General features: G+C 46.4%; 1 long non-coding RNA gene across 1 annotated transcript in view; it reads left to right on the top strand.

Moving 5' to 3' along the window:
• Positions 1 to 305: 305 nt before the first annotated feature.
• The window catches only part of LOC147103439 (uncharacterized), a 170,821-nt gene continuing 149,338 nt past the window's right edge, over positions 306 to 21,788 (top strand). Inside the window, exon 1 of the long non-coding RNA XR_015072964.1 lies at positions 306 to 3,522. This is a non-coding gene — a long non-coding RNA (uncharacterized LOC147103439). The remainder of the gene's footprint in view (positions 3,523 to 21,788) is intronic.

The raw sequence follows: 21,788 nt of genomic DNA, 5'->3' as shown, positions 1-21,788 counted from the left end.
TCCCCATGGTCGGATTATGCTCAGGATCAGAATAAAGACCCTTGCACAGGGCACGCTGATTTGTGCATTTTTCCTTTTGTCCCTTTCTCGCTTTCAGTAAAATACATCAAGGATGACAGGACAGAACGGTTTACCTATAGTGATGCAGTCCTATTCTTCCATTTGTTTGTCTAGCTCTCTCTGTGAAGGATTGCTCTGTCATTACGGGATCACAGTAATAGCGCTTTTAATTCTCACTGAAGTTACTCTGTATGAGAGGGATTCATTATTGGGTATTTTTTTTCCTCCATCTTCATTTAGCTGGAGCAGCCAAACTGCACTTTTCCAGGGTCAAGGAGCCAAGGCAGAAAAAGCAAGACTCCGGAATTCCGCAGACAAGTGGGTAGAGTCGCCAACCCTCCTGGATTGCCCGGAGTCTTCAACAATTAAAGATTCATCTCCGGGACATTGCAGCCAGCAAACCCGGGAGAAAAACTCAGAGGGGCATTTTTTAATTTTCTTTGAACTAGTACTAAAATATATCGGACTTGAAAGACTTGCACTTCTCCAGCGCCTTTCACGACCTCAGGATGTCCCAAAGCGCTTTACAGCCAATGAAGTACTTTTTGAAGTGTAGTCATTGTTGTAATGTAGGAAACGCGGCAGCCAATTTGAACACAGCAAGATCCCACAAAACAGCAATGTGATAATGACCAGATAATCTGTTTTAGTGATGTTGATTGAGGGATAAATATTGGCCCCAGGACACCGGGGAGAACTCCCCTGCTCTTCTTCAAAATAGTGCCATGGGATCTTTTACATCCACATAACAAATCAGAGCAGACGGAGCCTCAGTTTAACGTCTCATCCAAAAGACGGCACCTCCGGCAATGCAGCACTCCCTCAGCACTGCACTGGGAGTGTCAGTCTAGATCTTTGTGCTCAAGTCTCTTGGAGTGGAACTATGAATCCATGACCTCCTGACTCAGAGGCGAGGGTGCTGCCCACTGAGCCACGGTTCATACATGGGGGAAAAAAAGACTGTTTGACATCAAAGATTATCCATTCGGGTAACAAAGAGTCTATTCGCTTTCCAATTGGCCATGGGAAGGTGCTGCGCTGTGAGGATGGACATGTTGGGCGACCACCAGAGTCGGGGGTGGATCGGCTGGGGGAAGGAGATCACATGATGACCCCTCCAGGAATATGTCCAGGCAGAGATGGCAACCCTTCAGAGTGTGTCAGTGCAGCCTTCGGTTGCCTGAGGAAGAGAGTGTTTGAAGACCAGGACCTCAAACCCGGTACTAAGCTCATGGTCTACAGAGCAGCAGTGATACCCGCCCTACTGTATGCCTCAGAGATATGGACCATGTACAGCAGGCACTTCAAAGCACTGGAGAGGTACCACCAATGCTGCCTCCGCAAGATCCTGCAAATTCATTGGCAGGATAGGCGCACCAATGTCAGTGTTCTTGCTCAGGCCAACATCCCCAGCATCGAAGCTTTGACCACGCTCAATCAGCTCTGATGGACGGGCCACATTGTCCGCATGCCCAATATGAGACTCCCAAAACAAGCGCTCTACTCGGAGCTCCGACACCGCAAGAGAGCCCCAGGTGGGCAGAGGAAATGCTTCAAGGACACCCTCAAAGCCTCCTTGAAAAAGTGTAACATCCCCACCGACACCTGGGAATCCCTAGCCCAAGATCGCACAAAGTGGAGGAGAAGCATCCGGGAAGGCGCCGAACACCTCGAGTCTCTTCGCCGGGAGCAAGCGGAAGTCAAGCGCAGGCAGTGCAAGGAGCGCACGTCAACCCAAGCACCCCACCCACCCGCCCCTTCAACCACAGTCTGCCCCACCTGTGACAGAGATTGTAGGTCCCGCATTGGACTCATCAGTCAACTGAGAACTCATTTTTAATGTGGAAGCAAGTCATCCTCGGTTCTGAGGGACTGCCTAAGAAGAAAACAAGCGGCAGAAGGGGAGATGTGGCAGAGGCGGCAGGGGGCACTATACTGGTGCTAGGCATTGAGACGTAGAGCCTCCTGGTCTCGGGCAGTGAAGAGCCTCTGGCGACTAGCTAGATTTGGGCTGAGGCTGCTCTGATAGCGGTTTGGTTCCCTCTCCAGGCTTACTGCTGGTGAGGGGAGTGGGGCTCGGTGCTCCTGGAATGAGGAGCCAGCCAGCCAAATCTAACGAGCTGATAGGCCGTAGACAGATTACTCCATGTACAGGAGTTTGTGAAGCTCCCTGATAAACTATCCCACTGACGCTCACTGTAAACACTCCCGCACAGAATGAGCACTTGGCAAAGGTATTGGTAAACGTATAAAATTCTGACAGGGTTAGACAGACTGGATGCAGGGAGGATGTTTCCCCTGGCTGGGGGGTCTAGAACGAGGGGTCACAGTCTCAGGATACGGGGTAGGACATTTAGAACTGAGATGAGGAGAAATTTCTTCACTCAGAGGGTGGTGAACCTGTGGAATTCTCTACCACAGAAGGCTGTGGAGGCCAAGTCACTGAATATATTTAAGAAGGAGATAGATAGATTTCTTGATACCTGGGATGGCAGGAATGACGTATGAGGAGAGATTGGGTCGATTGGGCTTATATTCGCTAGAGTTTAGAAGAATGAGAGGGGATCTCATTGAAACTTATAAAATTCTAACAGGACTGGACAGACTAGATACAGGAAGGCTGTTCCCGATGGTGGGGGTGTCCAGAACCAGGGGTTACTGTCTAAAGATAAGGGGTAAGCCATTTAGGACTGAGATGAGGAGGAATTTCTTCACCCAGAGAGTGGTGAACCTGTGGAATTCTCTACCACAGAAGACAGTTGAGGCCAATTCATTAAATATATTCAAGAAGGAGTTGGATATATTTCTTAAGGCTAAGGGGATCAAGGGGTATGGGGAGAAAGCAGGGACAGGGTACTGAATTTGGAAGATCAGCCATGATCGCATTGAATGGCGGAGCAGGCTCGAGGGGCCGAATGGCCTACTCCTGCTCCTATCTTCTTTGTTTCTATGTTTCTAAACACAAAAGTCATCAAGGGGCATGGGGAGAAAGCGTCAATATGGTATTGCGATAGAGGATCAGCCATGATCATATTGAATGGTGGAGCAGGCTCGAGGGGCCGAATGCCGACTCCTGCTCCTATTGTTCTATGTTTCTAAGGCTTCGAGCGCCCCTGGATCTGTACCTCGACAGGAGTAAATGCCTTAAGAAAAAGAGGAGAAAATCGAGGAAGGAGAAGCATTATTCCAAGCCAAAACCCTGCTATGTATGCTGATATTTATAGCTTCATTTTGTATTTCAAATGGTGAAGTGGTGAGGCAGTGTGCAGCTGGTTACATCACACAGTCTCTGAGACTATCCGCACATCATCACTGCCAAACTTCATTGCAGTAAATAGAATAAGTCACAGTGATTTAAAAAAAAATCCATTGCAGATTTTTTAAGCTCAGACTAGGAGAGGCCGGGCACATGACTTGGACGCACCGGGTTACTAACCAGTTGGTTTGCATGACACTTGTGAGGTAGGTGGCTTGGCGTCAGAGTTATGTGATTTGTTATTTTATTTTTCTGAACAACTTCTCATTTATAATTTGGCCCTGCATTTCCCTCTTAACTTTTGAGTGGTGAATCACTTCACCAACAAAGCGTAAACACAACACAGCGTTATCACGAGGGGTTATGTTTTGACTTGTTTGCTAATGCTAATGGAAAAATGGAGATAAGTGACGAGTGGGAGTATGTTGGTAGAAAGGACTGGGAGATTATTCATTTGTGTTTAGCACCACTTTGAGGATTTCTACCCTTCAGAAATGGGTTAGCAAACATTATCAACAAGTTATAAAGAAATGCCAGTTTTAGTTTGTTAAAGGCCAATTATGAACATTTTAAAACACTGTGTCGTCTGATTCAAGGATTCCTAGGTTCTAGTGGAGGCTGACTGGGATGGCCCTGGAGTTGGCACGTCCTCCATTGTAGACTGCCGTGCAGAGAAGCCTTCTGATGCAGCTAGTGGATTCCTGTGTACTCCTAGCCAGATCTTGCAGGGCTTTCTGGGTCCAGCTCAGATGACTGCAGCTCAGATTCCTTTTATATCGAATCCCTGGGCACTACAGTTGAGGAAGGGACCAGGTTGGCCCTCCATTCAGCGGGTTCCTGCCCCTCTTCTACCACCACTCGATCCTCCTGACGTGTCCCCTGATGCTGCCTCTTCAAGCGCCCTATCTACAGGAAACTCTTTATTATCCGGCACCGACGGGACCGGCGTGGTGCCGGTTTATCAAAAAGTCCAGATTACAGAGGTATAGTTTAAAAGGTACGAGAGCTCCGTACACAGCAACAAATCCAGGCTTCCCTGTTGCTTAGCAACATGTGCAGGAACTCCGGCCACAGACCAAGCGTCCCTGTTGCTTAGCAACAAGTGCACGAACCCCAGTTACACAGCCACAGATCCAGGAACTGCCACTAATATGAAGTAAAACTTACCTGAACCTACTCCTGAATTTTGCCGGTTAACAGAGATTTCTGGTTATTTAGGTGCCGGTTAAAAGAGAGTTTCCTGTACATCCTCTAGGGATGCATCTGGCTGCAGGGATGCTCGTGACAGTTGATGCTGGAATCACTCGCAGAACTGGTAGGCTGTTCTTCCAGGCCTACAAGAACAGAACAGCAGCATCTAATGCTGGCTGCAATATATTGAGTATGATGGTTTTCTGTTTTACTGTATGCCCGTGTGTGAGGGAGTGAGAAGAAGACATAACAAAAACAACATGCCCTACAATGTCACCTTCCCCTTCCCCTCAGTGGGTAACACTCTCGCCTCTGAGTCAGAAGGTCGTGGGTTCAAGCCCCACTCCAGAGACTTGAGCACAAAAATCTAGGCTTACACTCCAGTGAAGTGCTGAGGGAGTGCTGCACTGTCGGAGGTGATGGTTATGCTGGGTGAAACCCTATTCAGATTACAGGCTACAGTTTCAGATGTAAGTGCGTTTTTACATAGGAACAGGAGGAGGCCATTCAGCCCCTGGAGACTATTCCACCATTCAATTAGATCAGGGCTGATCTGTACCTCAACTCCATTTACCTGCCTTAGCTCCATATCCCTTGACACCCATACCGCACAAAAACCTAGCAATCTCAGTCTTGGTAAGCCTGCAAAGGGTTGTATGGTAGATAGGGGAAATCGAAAAGGGTACTAAGTTATGGGGAAATACGTCCATGCATGTGCACTTAACACCTCATTGTTCTTTGATGTAATGTTTTCCTGACTGACCTGTTTGGACACCATTCACACCTTTGCTGTGATTATCTCTCTGCCGAGGTGTGATAAAGGGCAGTTAGAAAGATTACCTGTAATCATCTGGCAGTATTCTCTGATTATATATGCTGTGCCTATATGCATCTCTCCACTTCACCTGACGAAGGAGCAGCGCTCCGAAAGCTTGTGATTTCAAATAAAGCTGTTGGACTATAACCTGGTGTTGTGTGACTTCTTACATTTGTCCACCCCAGTCCAACACCGGCATCTCCACATCACACTTAAGGCAGCTATTTGGTAGAGGAAATTGTCAGGTAGCCTTGACGGCTTTCCTCAGGTCTGCCAGCTTCTTCCGCATTTGCACTCGGGCGGTTTACAGCCTGTCAATGATCGCTTGCTTCTTTCACTGCTCTTTCCTGTGGAAAGTGCCCTTTAGTGCCAAAGGTGGGTGGGTGGGCCTCCTTTACATCGCTTCAGCCACTATCTGCTGTCTGACGTTTGAAGCTGAAGGCGAATTGAATCAGTTTATTGAAATAACACAAAAAATAAACATCAGATGAGCGCACTTCATTCGAGTGTGGCATCTGTTGAACCTGGATGTGTGTGGGCACGGAGCATCAATGGCGTCGGAATGTGACTGGCTCAAAATTCCTTGCCTTGTGTTGTAGGCGGGAATGCAGCCATTTAAATGGCTACTGGAGCGCTTTAAATTCCTGTCTGCTGCCTGTGCTCCCAAGTATGAACGCTCCCTCAGGCTGTGTGGGAGCACTCGCAGAAAGCGCACACATATTCCAGTCCCAAATATCGGCCGTGTGAGTTCCGTCAGCCGCCCCAATCTCCGGGCCGTTTCCTCCCGTTTTCTGCACGGTCATGAATTTTCTGGCCTAAACATCAAAGATCACGCGAGCAGTTGGAAGAAGTATAAACGTAATAAAAATCCGTGACCCCTGCTGAAGAGCTCTTAATGCCGGAGGCCGTAGAAGGAGGTGAAAAGACACAGGTTGTTCTGTGAAGTGCAGGTGAGGTAATTATGGTACTTCACTAAGTATAAAGGCAAGCAATGATTTATATTGGCCGCTGGTTAGTCTATTGAAAGTGACATCATTTTTCTAATGTAATTGATATAAATATTTATATTTCCAAAAATGGCATCAAGACACTAATGTACATTTCACAATCCTCCTAAAATGAGACCAATAGTCTTCTCCTGCTGATCAGCTTCATTTAAATCTCTGGATAATTCAATTTCGAATTGTGCTAAAAAAAAAAGCCTTCTGTGCTATTTTATTTCAATTGCTTAATTGGATAATTCATTTTTTTTGGACAGAAATAACTTCACTTTGTCAGGAGTACGGCGAATCAATAATAGTTTTCCTGCTCAGCCTGCAGTGTGTGTCAACAGACTTCAAACTGATTGGGGTAGATCTTGACTTTAAGCGACCGTGTAGAACAAGTGATAGCGAATCATTAGAACATAAGAATTAGGAGCAGGAGTCGGCCAAACGGCCCCTCGAGCCTGCTCCGCCATTCAATAAGATCATGGCTGATCTTCTACCTCAACTCCACTTTCCTGCACTATCCCCATATCCCTTGATTCCCTTAATATCCAAAAATCTATCGATCTCTGTGTTGAATATACTCAATGACTGAGCCTCCACAGCCCTCTGGGGTAGAGAATTCCAAAGATTCATCACCCTCTGAGTGAAGAAGTTTCTCCCCATCTCAGTCTTAAATGGCCGACCCCTTATCCTGAGACTATGCCCCCCCGCCCTAGTTCTATACTGACTTCCGACTCGCTATCGCCCATTTTACACTAATGCACAAAGTCAAACTCAACCCCAATATATCCTTCGGTTACCCTGTGCAATTTCTAGCAACTGCTTACAGAGTGGCACTGATAGGAGTTCATGCGGAGGTGTCTTGTTTGTACTTTGTTTGGGGAACAGTGCAATGGTGCATGGTGGCCAGGGGCGATTTTTGGTGACTGTATAATGGTGGGTGGGGAATGTTGACCAGAGAACAGTGAATGGTAATTCAGGACTGGTAAATGATGAATGCAAAATTATGTATGTTTGAAAAAAAAGAAAGTCTTGCATTTCTATAGCACCTTTCACAACCCCAAGATGTCCCAAAGCGCTTTACAGCTAAGTAATTTTTGAAGTGCAGTCACTGTTGTAATGTAGGTAACACGGCAGCCAATTTGCGCACAGCAAGATCCCACAAAACAGCAACATGATAATCTGTTTTTAGTGATGTTGATTGAGGGATAAATATTGGCCCAGGACACCGGGGAGAACTCCCCTTCTCTTCTTCAAAATAGTGTCGTGGGATCTTTTACATCCACCTGAGAGAGCAGACGGGGCCGCGGTTTAACGTCTCATGTGAAAGACGGCACCTCCGATAGTGCAGCACTCCCTCAGCACTGCGAGTGTCAGCCTAGATTTATGTGCTCAAGTCTCATGGAGTGGGACTTGAACCCACAACCTTCTGACTCAGAAGTGAGAGTGCTGCCCACTGAGCCACGGCTGACACTGCTTGGGTGGGAACTAGTGGCACAAAGAAACATGAAAGGGATTTAAAACAGAACAGCAAAGCTTTCTTTAAACTAAATACTCCATCTTCGGTTTTTACCAGTGAAAATCAACGTGTCGCTTGAGATGTGATGATCCAAGATTATTGAGGTTTAGGTTTAGCCTTAAATATCTTGTCTCCTATAATCAACATGGAGCTTCACAATCTAAGGGTAACAGTCAGCGCATGGCTCCTCTACAATGTAGGTTGTAATGGGAGCAACATTTTTCAATCTTACCTCAGAACAGGGGGAAAATAACACTCGTTCCGATGTCGGTTTTAAGCTGTTGGTGAGGTCAATTGGTGAACCGGAAAAAACCACAAAATAAAATTCTGATTAAAGTTTTCTTTTAGGTTTTGACATCTTGCCTGTTTTAGAAAATGTCACTTTTATTCAGGTTCTAATAGTAAGAAATCAACCATTTGCAATGCTGCCTGCGACTGATACTAATCAGAAGGTAGCGACTGGGCTTTAATCCTTAGAAGGCTTAAGTGCCTAAATAACATTGATATACTCTTGATATTGTGACCAAGGGCAATGAACGTTACTGTCCGTAGATAAATAAAAATTTAGGCATTCATTCACCTGCCTCTGTGCTAGCCAATATTTAACAATAGAACTCTTTGAAAAATCCTTATTCATTAGGCATAGCCTGTGTCTGATTTACAGAACAATGAAAGCTATGTAAAAGGCTGGAATGTGAGCAGGCCTCATGTCTGGTCAAACAGCGATTTCAAGCACATTCCATGCCACCAATCCCCTCCCCCCCCCCAACACCATCTCCATCAGTCACGGGAGGTCTACTCCAGTGAACAGCAGCCCTCTCCCCTTCTTTTCTCCCGACCACGTATCTAAGTGCAGAAATTTGCACGTTCCCAGTGCCACATGTTCTCAGCCCGTGATTGTCGAATGGGGCACTTCTGAAGCTGTAAATGAATATCAAATTTTGATTTTTTTAATATATATATATATAAGACAGGAAGGGGGAAGTGATTACCAGAAGCGTGCTGTTTTATTGGTTGAGCAATCATTCAGCATAAAAGGAACCTTTCTCAAATTGTGATCTTGCTTCCCTTTTTTTTTAATTAACTTTGTTGCCAAGGTTCACTGACAGACACAGACGCTGGCGAACTGTTTTAAAAGGCACTGCATTTATACATTCCCCTGCACTGGGCAAATAGTTATTTAAACAGGATTTTAAAATTCTCTGAATGGCATTCATTCCTGTTCACAAAGTACTTTTAATTTACAGGGTATTTTTTTTTTAAAGAAACCCTAAATAATTTTGTTTCCAAATTGCACAATATCGGGTTTCCAGCTTCACTTCCAGATGGTCTTCCTAATGCCATGTGGTACAGAGCTACGCCAGGAAATAATTTTCTAATTTCTACCCAAGTTAAAGTGAGCGAAGAGCTTTATTTTTTGAGGTGGTTCCCCTCCTCCCATCTCAGCGAAGCGTCCTTGAAATCCTTTGTACACAACACAGAAATAAAGAGTTAAGTGTGATATTTCTGTGATCCCTTCGCTTGGCTTTTTTTTTGTGCTGCAGCATTTCAGCCGCGCGATCACAAATACAACCAAATTACTTCTTTTTTTTACCCACAGCTACAGGCGAGGCAGGACATGAATGTTCTGGAAAGGTCTTTCTGGTAATGAACATGTTTTTATTGCGAGTAATGAATGCGACTGCGGGCAAATAACTTCATCAAGAGGTTCAAATGACTTCCCATAAACCATGGGAGAACAGCCTGAGTGGTTCGTAACCATCATCCGAATTTTGAGATTCGATTACAACCTGCTGACCTGATTGTTATTCCTGTTGGGAAAAGAGAGTGTTGCCTTGGTCAGTTACAAAGAAAGACTTGCATTTCTATAGCGTCTTTCACGTCCCGGAGCGCTTTACAGCCAATGAAGTACTTTTTTTTTGAAGTGTAGCCACCATTGTAATGTGGGAAACGCGGGCAGCACAGCAATTTCTGCACAGCAAGCTCCCACACACAGCAATGTGATAATGACGCTTCAAAGTTATGACACTGACTTCAAAGTCAGAGTGAACACTGGCTATCTGTCCACGCTGTGCCCTCGATATGTCATAATGTTCATGCAAAGGATTAACAATTGTGGCATGAGATGGTGTGCGGAGAAGGGCGATGAGGCTGCTCCCTATAGTCAAAGGACGAGTTATGAAGAAACAACAACTTGCATTTATATAGCGCCTTTGACGTAGTAAAACGTCCCAAGGCGCTTCACAGGAGCGATTATCAAACAAAATTTGTCACCGAGCCACATAAGGAGATATTAGAGCAGATGACCAAAAGCTTGGCCAAAGAGTTAGGTTTTGAAAAGAAGAAAAAAAAAGACTTGCATTTCTATAGCGCCTTTCACGACCACTGGACGTCTCAAAGCGCATTACAGTCAATGAAGTACTTTTGGAGCATAGTCACTGTTGTAATGAGGAGCGTCTTAAAGGAGGAAAGAGAGGTAGAGAGGAGGAGAGGTTTAGGGAGGGAATTCCAGAGCTTAGGGCTTTGGCAGCTGAAGGCACGGCCACCAATGGTGGAGCGATTATAATCAGGGATGCTCAAGAGACCAGAAGTAGAGGAGCGCAGATATCTTGGGGGGGTTGTGGGGCTGGAGGAGATTACAGAGATAGGGAGGGGCGAGGCCATGAAGGGATTTGAAAACAAGGATGAGAATTTTAAAATCGAGGCGCTGCTTAACCTGGAGCCAATGTAGGTCAGCGAGCACAGGGGTGATGGATGAACAGGAGTTCGGACACGGGCAGCAGAGTTTTGAATGACCTCAAGTTTACAGAGGGTAGAACGTGGGAGGCCGGCCAGGAGTGCACTGGAATAGTCAAGTCTAGAGATAACAAAGGCATGGATGAGAAAGGTTATAAAAACTTGTGCTCTTCACCATTGAAAGGAGATGTATAAGAGGGGACCTATAGTAATCTGGGATGTTATGATTAAGGTTATCCACCAGGTGGTGCTGTAGCCAATGCTGCTGCTAAGGTCAGGGGTTGCTTCCTGTTAAGGTCAGGGGTTGCTTCCTGTCAAGTTCAGCAAAGGTGGGATGCCAGGATGCAGGATTGTATGGTTGCTACTCAGTTGTTAATAAAGTACCTGGACTAATTCTAATATCTGGCCTCTTCGAGTTCTTGTCTCACTACATGGATTTATCACATTTGGTGACGAGGTAAAAAGGACACTGCACGAAAAAGTGAAGTCTGCCGGGACTTTTAAAGAACAAACTCACGAGCTAAAGTTAGCTGCAAATTGGACGGAAGCATGGCTGCCACGGTAGGAACGGTCTCCGCTTTTGATATTCAAGCACAAACTTGGGAGGAATACTGTGAAGCATTGGGTTATTTTTTCGAAGCAAATGAAATAAATGATGCCGGAAAAAGGAAAGCCATTCTGCTTAGTTCAGTGGGAAGCCAGACCTACAGTTTGATGAGGAATCTGCTCAGTCCTGAAAAGCCTGGAGACAAATCATTTGTTGAATTAGTGGCCTTGCTCAAAGAACATTTCAACCCTAAGCCTAGTGAGATTGTACAGCAGTTCAAGTTTAATTCAAGGAACAGAAAAGAAGAGAGTGTAATGGACTATGTCACGGTGTTGCGTAAATTGGCACAAGATTGCAATTATGGGAACAACCTGAAGGAAATGCTGAGAGATAGGCTAGTTTGCGGAATAATGGACGACCGAATGCAACGTAGATTATTATCCGAGACTGGGCTTACTTATGAAAAAGCATTGGAACTTGCTCAAGCCATAGAGACAGTGAACCGAGATATAAAAGAAATACAGGGTTCAGACAGGGCTAATGCTATGCAAGTTGCAGGTCAGGTTGTTGTGCACAAGTTGAACATGCATCAGAAACCACAACGTGAGCATGTGAAGGCATGTTATAGATGCAAGGGCGATCACCTGGCGAGTGAATGCCGGTTTCTGGAGGAAAAGTGCTACAAGTGTGGGAAACAAGGACACATAAAACGAGCTTGCAGGGCGAAATCACCTGTGGAGGAATCCAAACCAAAAGGGGTAGGACAGCAAAACCAAGGGAGAGAAGTGAAAAAACATGGAGCACACCACATCAGCGGGGAAGCTGAGGAAGAAGAGGACATGTTCATAATGTATAGCATGTTAGAGAACATCCCGAAAGTGGCTCCTATCACATTGCAACTGACAGTAAATGACTCTAAGGTGAACTTTGAAGTGGATACAGGGTGCGGCATGTCCATAATGAACAAGGCAGAGTACTCAAAATTGTGGAACCGTGCAAAAGTTCCAGAGTTAAAGCCTTGCTCCCTGCACCTTAAAACATATACAGGTGAATGAGTAGCAACATTAGGTACAGCTAAGGTAACTGTGCAACACAGGGACATAGTGGAACAGCTACCTGTAGTTATAGTATCGGGTACCGGACCAAACCTGTTAGGTCGGGGCTGGATAAAAGAACTTAAATTAGACTGGGGAGCAGTACATCAAATAGATGCGGGCAAACAGTTGACTTTGCAAGAAGTGTTGAGTGAACATGAGAATGTGTTCAAGGAGGAACTTGGCACATTTAATGGCCCCCCCAGCTAAGATTTATGTAGACAAGGAGGCACCACCAAGGTTTTTTAAACAACAACCTGTGCCTTATGCCATGAAGCCAAAGGTAGAGGCTGAGCTTGACTGTCTATTGAGAGAGAACACACTGGAGCCAGTGAAATGTTTGGAATGGGCAGCTCCCATAGTACCTGTTTTAAAACCGGACAATTCGGTAAGACTCTGTGGAGACTATAAATTGACAGTCAATCGGGTGTCCAAACTAGAGCAGTATCCGATTCACAAAACAAAGGATCTCTTTGCAAACCTGGCTGGTGGAAAGAAATTCACAAAGTTGGATATGAGTCATGCCTACTTGCAGATTACACTGGATGACAAATCAAAGAAGTATGTCACCATAAATACACACAAGGGCTTGTTTACATATAACCGCTTACCGTTTGGTGTCTCATATAGTCCAGCTATCTTCCAGAGGACAATCGAAGGTGCACTGCAAGGGATTCCACATGTTTCCATCTATCTGGATGACATTCTGGTGACAGGAAGAACCGACCAGGAGCATCTGAGCACTCTGAGAGAGGTACTACAGAGATTGGAGAGGGCAGGGTTCCGGCTCAAGAGGAGTGAGTGCACTTTCCTGGGGAATGAGGCAGTGTTCCTGGGACACAGAGTGGACGCCACCGGGCTCCATCCACTCAAGGAGAAGGTACAAGCACTGCAGGATGCCCCTGCTCCTACAAATGTGGCTGAGTTAAAAGTTTACCTGGGACTGCTGAACTATTATAACAGGTTTTTACCAAACTTGTCAACTGTGTTAGCACCTCTTCACAAACTACTGCGCAAGGAGACACAATGGCAGTGGGGAGAGGAGCAGGGGGTTTCATTTGAACAGCCCAAGAAACTGATGCTGTCGTCGGATGTGCTGGTTCACTACAATGCAGAGAAAGACATCAAATCTCTCTTGTGACACTTCCACTTATGGGGTGGGGTCAGTTCTTTCACACTGCATGGAAGAAGGAACTGAAAGACCAATAGGGTTTATGTCCCGAACTCTAACACCTGCGGAAAAAAACTATTCCCAGTTAGACAAAGAGAGGTTAGCAGTAATGTTTGGGTTACAGAGGTTCCACAAGTACATATATGGCAGGAAGTTCACTATATGCAGCGATCATAAACCTCTTATCTCTCTTTTCAATGAAATGAAAGCAGTTCCACAGATGGTGTCACCCCGGATCCAGAGGTGGGTCGTGACGTTGAGGGTATATGAGTATGTCATCGTCTACAAGGCTGGCAAGTACCATGGGAATGCAGATGCCTTGAGCCGTCTTCCTCTGCCAGGCACACCTATCTGTGCAGCTCCAGAGGACAGAGTTTTGATGTTGGAGGACACTGACATGGCACTTGTGACTGCAGAGCAAGTAAGAACATGGACAGGTAAAGATCCAGTACTGTCTAGAGTTCGAGAATATGAGGTGAGGGGATGGCCACAGCATCCGGAAGGGGCTGACTTCACACCCTACAGTGTCAGGAAAACAGAGCTGAGTGTGCAGGATGGTTGCGTGTTGTGGGGAGCACGAGTGATTATTCCACAGCTAGCACGACAGTCTATCCTAGAGCAACTACATCAGTGTCATCCTGGGGTCTCGCGTATGAAAGCCTTGGCTAGGTGTTACTTGTGGTGGCCAAAGCTAGATGAGGAGATAGAAAATCTAGTCAAGACATGCAGCACTTGTCAGGAACACCGGAAGGCACCAGCAGCGGCTCCTCTCCACCCCTGGGAGTGGCCGGATAAACCATGGAGAAGATTGCACTTAGATTATGCGGGTCCATTCATGCGGAAGATGTTCCTCATAATCATTGATGCACATTCCAAATGGATGGATGTTTATCCTGTAAATTCTACTACTATAGACTGCCTGCGTCGGAGCTTCAGTAATCAAGGGCTACCGGAGATCGTGGTAAGTGACAATGCCACTTGTTTTGTGAGTACAGAGACAAAAGAGTTCTTGAGAAAAAATGGCATAGTGCAGGTGACCTCGGCTCCATATCATCCGTCCTCAAATGGACTTGCGGAGAGAGCCGTACAAACATTTAAAGAGATGATGAAAAAAAGTGCAGAAGGGAGTTTAGCAGCCAAAGTGTCACGAGTTCTGTTCAGCTACAGAATAACAGTTCAATCCACCACAGGACCCTCTCCTGCTGAGATGTTATTAGGTCATAGACTACGCTCCACTCTTGACCTTGTCCACCCAGACCTAAAAAGGAAAATGGAAAACAGACAAAACAAACAAAAAGAGAACGATGACAAAAGAACAAAGAGCCGAAGTTTTGGAGAAGGAGATGCGGTCCTTACCAGGAATTTCAGTTATGGACCCAAGTGGATTCCTGGCTTCATAGACTCAATGACCAGTCTCGTATCATACAAGGTCATGTTGGGTGATGGTAGGGTAGTACGCAGACATGTAGGTCAGATACTTACCAGACAAGGGGAAATTGAAATGAAGGTTCCAGATGCAATGGCTGAGGACAGGTTTGCCCCCAGTTATCCAAGTGCATCTGTGGTGCCACCACCAGGGACAGAGACAATTCCACAGGAACCCATTCGTCAAGAGGAAACCATCGTTGCAGAGTCAGATACTCCGAGCACTGCTCAGGAGCAGCTGGTGGCTTCACCACAAAGAAGCAGGGACTTTACTGTCAGATGTTCACAAAGGGCTTGCAAGCCACCAGAGAGATTGATACTGACCTGTTAGATTCGTCAAGTATGGAACATGGTGAATGGAGACTTCTTATGTGACCCTTAGGAATGGTTGTTTGTTAAGAAATTCATACTGAAATCTTATGGGGGGAGGGATATAGTAATCTGGGATGTTATGATTAAGGTTATCCACCAGGTGGTGCTGTAGCCAATGCTGCTGCTAAGGTCAGGGGTTGCTTCCTGTTAAGGTCAGGGGTTGCTTCCTGTCAAGTTCAGCAAAGGTGGAATGCCAGGATGCAGGATTGTATGGTTGCTACTCAGTTGTTAATAAAGTACCTGGACTAATTCTAATATCTGGCCTCTTCGAGTTCTTGTCTCACTACATGGATTTATCACAGGACCATAAAGAGATATATGAGATACTAAATGGCATAGAAAAGATTGATCCTGAGCACTATTTCAAGTAAAGCCATGACTTTAGGACTAGGGGATGAGGCTACAAAATGCCAAACGGTAAGTTCAGAATTGACATCAAGAAGTACTTCTTCATATAAAGAAGACCTGATAATCCATTGGGGGTCCCACTGTAAATCTAGCAGGCGGCCGATGGAAACAATTGGAAACTGGCAGGGACCCAGTTACACTGAATCATTTCCGAGATTTCCAAGACGCCTTGTTAGGGACGGAACCTCCGTTCAACACTTGCAAGTCAAATGTCGTCAGGGAGTGGAGCTGGAGGTCCCACTTCCCTGGCTCATTTGGAATCCAGTGTAGTACTGGAGGCTGATACGCCAAGTGAGATGAGGTGTACCGGCATCCAGATGGGCAGGAGTGGCCCCCGCCAGGGGAAGGGGCGTTTCCAGGCAAGTGGCCCGAACCTATTAAGAATGATGCAATTTTTGATGGGCAAAGTCTGGCACTGCTCACCCCCCACTTGCCCTCTGCGCCCCCCCACCACTTGACTCCCTCTCCAGACTCTCCCAAGGCCAGCATCCGAGCCAGCCGATCATGCTGCCCGCCGCTACTAGCGAGCTGCCTTTGGGGCCGCCACAGTGTGCCCGCCGCTCGCCAGTACTATCCTAAGGAAGCCAGCGGACCAGTTTGCTGTGGGCTCGTTGGCAGCCTCATTAGGCACCTGCATTGCACCTGGACCACGCTCCAATTCGGGCACGATCTAATTTCTAAGCCCCAATCGCTTCTCCTCTGGTCCTCCACCTGCCATAACATTGCTGTCTCTTGATCTGCTTATCAGCTCCTTTGGTTCCTTCTTTAACCTGTCTTCAGAACATAAGAATTAGGAGCAGGAGTAGGCCATTCGGCCCCTTGAGCCTGCTCCGCCATTCAATAAGATCATGGCTGATCTTCTACCTCAACTCCACTTTCCCGTGCTATCCCCATATCCCTTGATTCCCCTAGTGCCCAAGAATCTATTGATCTCAGCCTTGAATATACTCAATGATTCAACATCCACAGCCCTCTGGGGTAGAGAATTCCAAAGATTCACAACCCTCTGAGTGAAGAAATTCCTCCTCATCTCCGCCTTAAATGGCCGACCCCTTATTCTGTCCTTATCCCCACCAAGTTTCCCATGGTCTTCCGCTGTTCTGCAGATTCCACCCTTTTTAATTCTTTTTTGTAAATTCGTTTTTATGGGATGTGGGTGTCACTGGCAAGGCCAGCATTTATTGCTCATCCCTAGTTTGCCCTTGAGAAGGTGGTGGTGAGCCGTCTTCTTGAACCGCTGCAGTCCGTGTGGCGAAGGTGCTCCCACAGTGCTGTTAGGGAGGGAGTTCCAGGATTTTGACTCAGCGACGATGAAGGAACGGCTGATATATTTCCAAGTCAGGCTGGTGTGTGACTTGGTGGGGAACTTGGAGGTGGTGGTGTTCCCATGCGCCTGCTGCCCTTGTCCTTCTAGGTGGAAGAGGTCGTGGGTTTGGGAGGTGCTGTCGAAGAAGCCTTGGCGAGTTGCTGCAGTGCATCTTGTAGATGGTACACACTGCAGCCACGGTGCGCCGGTGGTGGAAGGAGTGAATGTTTAAAGTGGTGGATGCGGTACCAATCAAACGGGCTGCTTTGTCCTGGATGGTGTCGAGCTTCTTGAGTGTTGTTGGAGCTGCACTCATCCAGGCAAGTGGAGAGTATTCCATCACACTCCTGACTTGTGCCTTGTAGATGGTGGAAAGGCTTTGGGGAGTCAGGAGGTGAGACACTTGCCACAGAATACCCAGCCTCTGACCTGCTCTTGTAGCCACAGTATTTATGTGGGGCTGGTCCAGTTAAGTTTCTGGTCAGTGGGGACCCCCCAGGATGTTGATGGTGGGGGATTCGGCGATGGTCACCCTCAAGTCTGAGGGCCACAAATGTGAGTCCGCCTGGCATTTGATTGACCTGGTCGTCCACTGCCAGATCTGGCAGGACCACTGCAAGCACCATTTCCTCTCTGTGACCCATTCCTTCCACTACTTTTGGATTATCCTAAGTGTCAGCTTGGTTCAGTGCCAGCTGTCTAGTTTCTGAGTCCACCCCAGGACGAACAGATAATCGAGACTGTCACTTCAGTGCAGTTCTGAGAGAGTGCTGCATAGCTGCAGGTGCTGTCTTTTGGATGAGATGTTAAACCAACATCCTGCCCGCCTGTTAAGGTGGATGTAAAAGAACCCATGGCACTCCTCAACCTTCCAATATGGTTGCCCATTCCACCCGCTTCCACTGCCTTTCGTGATCAATCTCCATGGCACTGCTTTCACGTGATTCCATGTCTACCTATCTCAAGGTAAACCAGCACATCTCCTGAAATAGCTACTTACTGTTGTTGAGTGTTGGACAGCCTATTCCGACATGGAGGGCATCACAGCCAAAGCCGATTCTGTCTTCATTTGATGTGCATTTGGATAGGAATCAGGTCTCTGGGAGGGCCTTGGTTTAACATCTCATCCTAAAAACGGCACCTCCGACAGCGCAGCACTCCCTCAGTGCTACATTTTTGTGTTCAAGTCTTGAAGTCAAGAAGTTCCTCTTTTTAGCTCAGGGGCAATTGGGACCAATTTTAGTGCCCTAACTGCTGCCATGTTTGAGACAAGTTCGCTCTGTGCATACCGAGAATTAAAGCTGTGGCATTCTGGCCTGTATGGTCCAAGGCCACGTCAGGCAGTGCAACTTCCCACTGGTGAAAGAGGAGCAATGATTGTCAATTATGGCAGCTTCATATAAACTGTCCTGCATATCCACAAGTTAATGCAGTGCTGTCAACAGAAGACACACAGTATTGTGGTGGATGGTGGATGGTACCCGGTTAATAGAAATGATCAAGATGTGGTCTCACCAAGGCCCTGTACAACTGCAGCAAGACATCCCTGAGTACAGGAACAAGGATGTCTTGCTGCAGTTGTACAGGGCCTTGGTGAGACCACATCTTGAGTATTGTGTGCAGTTTTGGTCACCTTATCTGAGGAAGGATGTTCTTGCCATGGAAGGAGTTCAACGAAGATTCACCAGGCTGATACCTGGGATGGCAGGAATGACGTATGAGGAAAGATTGGGTCGATTGGACTTGTACTCACTGGAGTTTAGGAGAATGAGAGGAGATCTCATTGAAACTTATAAAATTCTGACAGGACTGGACAGACTAGATGCAGGAAGGATGTTCCCGATGGTCGGGGAGTCCAGAACCAGGGGACACAGTCTAAGGATAAAGGGTAGGCCATTTAAGACAGAAATGAGGAGGAATTTCTTCACCCAGAGAGTGGTGAACCTGTGGAACTCTTTACCACAGAAGGCGGTGGAGGCCAGTTCATTAAATATATTCAAGAAGGAGTTGGATATATTTCTTAAGGCTAAAGGGATCAAGGGATATGGGGAGAAGGCAGGTACTGAATTTGGATGATCAGCCATGATCGCATTGAATGGCGGAGCAGGCTCGAGGCGCCGAATGGCCTACTCCTGCTCCTATCTTCTATGTTTCTATGTTTCTAACCTCTGCAGACATGATGGTATTGGAGGCCCAATGACTCAATAGCTCTTGTGTAAGCCTGTAGCTCAGTTGGTAGCACCCTTGCCACTGAGTCAGATGATTGTTGGTTCGTAGTCCCACTCCAGAGACTTGAACACAAAAATGTAGCACTGAGGGAGTGCTGCGCTGTCGGAGGTGCCGTCTTTAGGATGAGATGTTAAACCGAGGCCCTGTCTGCTCTCTCAGGGAGGGGCACTCCCAGAGACCTGAAACCAGGTGGCCACCCAATTTTTATCCCTCAATCAATATTATTAAAACACAGCGGGCCGACATTTCCGATCGGAGGCTTCCCGCGGGCGGACCGCTTTGACCTGCAAAATATCTGCGAAAGTGCCTGGTGGCCCGGGTGGAATGGCGGCTTGTGATCCTGGGCCTCTCCGGGTCCACGCGGGCAGAGCCCCACGTATCCCAGGGGCGCCAGCGATTCGTAGGCACCTCTGGGATCACGCGGGCTGGCCCAACCAATAAAAGAAGGGAATCCCCATTCCTACTTTTAACAGTTCTGTACGTAGGGAACTGTGAAATGTTGTAATGGGGATCACTTAAAAAATACACCAACAATTGAAATAAATGAAAAAAAAATTACATATTTAAGATTAATGAAAGTGCCACTCAATATTTTTTTGAAAAATTAAATGTTTTTAAGCGGCTAAAAATAAACTTACCTTTATGAAGAGTATTTTTAATTTATAAATGAGTAATAACATTTAATTTTTTAATTTTTTAAAACTCTTATGCTGGCAAAAGCAGGCCTCACGTCTGCTTTTACCAGGCGTAAGAATTTCATAGGCATTCAGCTGGCGGAACTTGGGCAAATAGCGCAACTCTCCACCCGCCGAGGCCCGTCTCCCGGGGATACGGAGGATCTGGCAGGAGGGCCCTTGACAGATTGCAAGTGCCGGGTTCCAGCGCATACGCTTCGCATGCCTAAACCCGGAACGGAACCTGCGCGGCCTCTACGGGCGCGAGCGCACCTCGCACGCACCCGTGGGGGGGGGTTTGCAAAATACGATCCATTATCTACGATAGCAAAATACTGCAGATGTTGGAAATCCGAAATAACAACAGAAAATGCTGGAAAAACTCAGCAGGTCAGGCAACATCCGTGGAGAGAAATTTGAGTTGACGTTTCGGGTTTGACCCTTCTTCAAAACTGGAGAGAAAAGGAACTAGATCGAAGGCAGGGCTGCAATCGGACAAAAGAATAAAAGAACCAAAAGAAGTAAAAGAGATTAGAAGCTAGACGAGATCGTACGATCCATTATCTGGTCATCAAGTAGGAGCTTGCTGTGCGCAAATTAGTTGCTGCATTTCCTGCATTGCTACAGTGACTACACGTCAAAAAGTACTTCATTGGCTGTAAAGTGCTTTGGGGGTGCCCTGAGGTCATGAAAGGCGCTGGGGAAATGCAAGCCTTTCTTTCTTGTGAGCTGCCATTGTGTCTCCAGTTAAAAAGATTAAAGAGCGCAATGTCCCTTTTAGCAGCGGGAGCTGCGGGTCTTCTGCCTTTGATTTGGAGCAACAGGAGGACGAAAAGTAAATAGCGGGGAGTGGTGCACGGAGTTTGTGGGTCGTGGTTTGAGCGCCGCTCCCCCAGGACCACTTTTATAATTTGAAAGGGCTGCATGTGTTTCCGACATGGACATAGCCTAAGAAATGCACAGCTTTAAATAAATAAAAATTCATAATCAGCAGAAATCTTGTGTGCAGGCTAAAGGATGCCCTGAACCACATTAAAACAGCAATGTTCCTGTAAACACTCGAGCTGGGATTTTTTTTTTCTGGTCTAATACACTTTTCATTGCAGATTAGATCAGAGTTGAAATTATCAAAAAAAAAACTGTTTGAAAATGCAGCAAAGAAGCTGATTTTGTATTCAAGGAAGTTTTGTACAATGCATTTCGACTGAAGTGAGTGCACGTGAGGAATGCAGCAGCTTTCAATTAACGAAGGTTTTAACAACCCGTTTAATAAGTTAATGCTTATTTTCTGCAATGCAATTTAAATGTATTTATCTAGTAGGCCCGCTACTCAAATTACTGTTTGTTTTGCAGCACTGCTGCACACCACACATGGTGACCAGATCTGTAGATGGAACTTAATCTGAAGGACATCCTTTGGTTTAAGTCGGCTGGTAAACTCCCCGAGCAGCTGTTAGTGAAGCAGGGATGGTTTTATCGTTAGCAGCGTTTTACATTCCCCAGTCTCTCTTATTTCCAGGTAATTATCTGTCAGCTTATCAAGAAAGGTTTCAAGAATTTTGATCATTAAAATTAAGGGGAATAACGATTAATCTTTCGTACGAGATGTTAAACCAGGCCCCCCCCGCACCCCCTCTCTGCTCTTAAGTACTTTATTAAGTGTCAGCTGTGCCTCAGTTGGTAGCACCCTGAGAGAGGTGCTGCACTGTCAGAGGTGCCGTCTTTCAGAAGAGACGTTAAACTGAGGCACCGTCTGCCCTCTCAGGTGGATGTAAAAGATCCCACGGCTACTATTTCGAAGAAGAGCAGGGGCGTTCTCCCCGGTGTCCTGGGGCCAATATTTATCCCTCAATTAACATCACCAAAACAGATTATCTGGTCATTATCACATTGCTGTTTGTGGGAGCTTGCTGTGCGTAAATTGGTTGCCGCATTTCCCACATTACAACAGTGACTACACTTCAAAAAGTACTTCATTGGCTGTAAAGCGCTTT

This window comes from Somniosus microcephalus, chromosome 20 (assembly GCF_052327205.1).
Source record: "Somniosus microcephalus isolate GS21.2 chromosome 20, FLI_Smic_1.0, whole genome shotgun sequence".
Classification (NCBI taxonomy): Eukaryota; Metazoa; Chordata; class Chondrichthyes; order Squaliformes; family Somniosidae; genus Somniosus; species Somniosus microcephalus.
The sequence above is the reverse complement of the archived record's forward strand: the minus strand, read 5'-3'. Positions and strand labels throughout refer to the sequence as shown.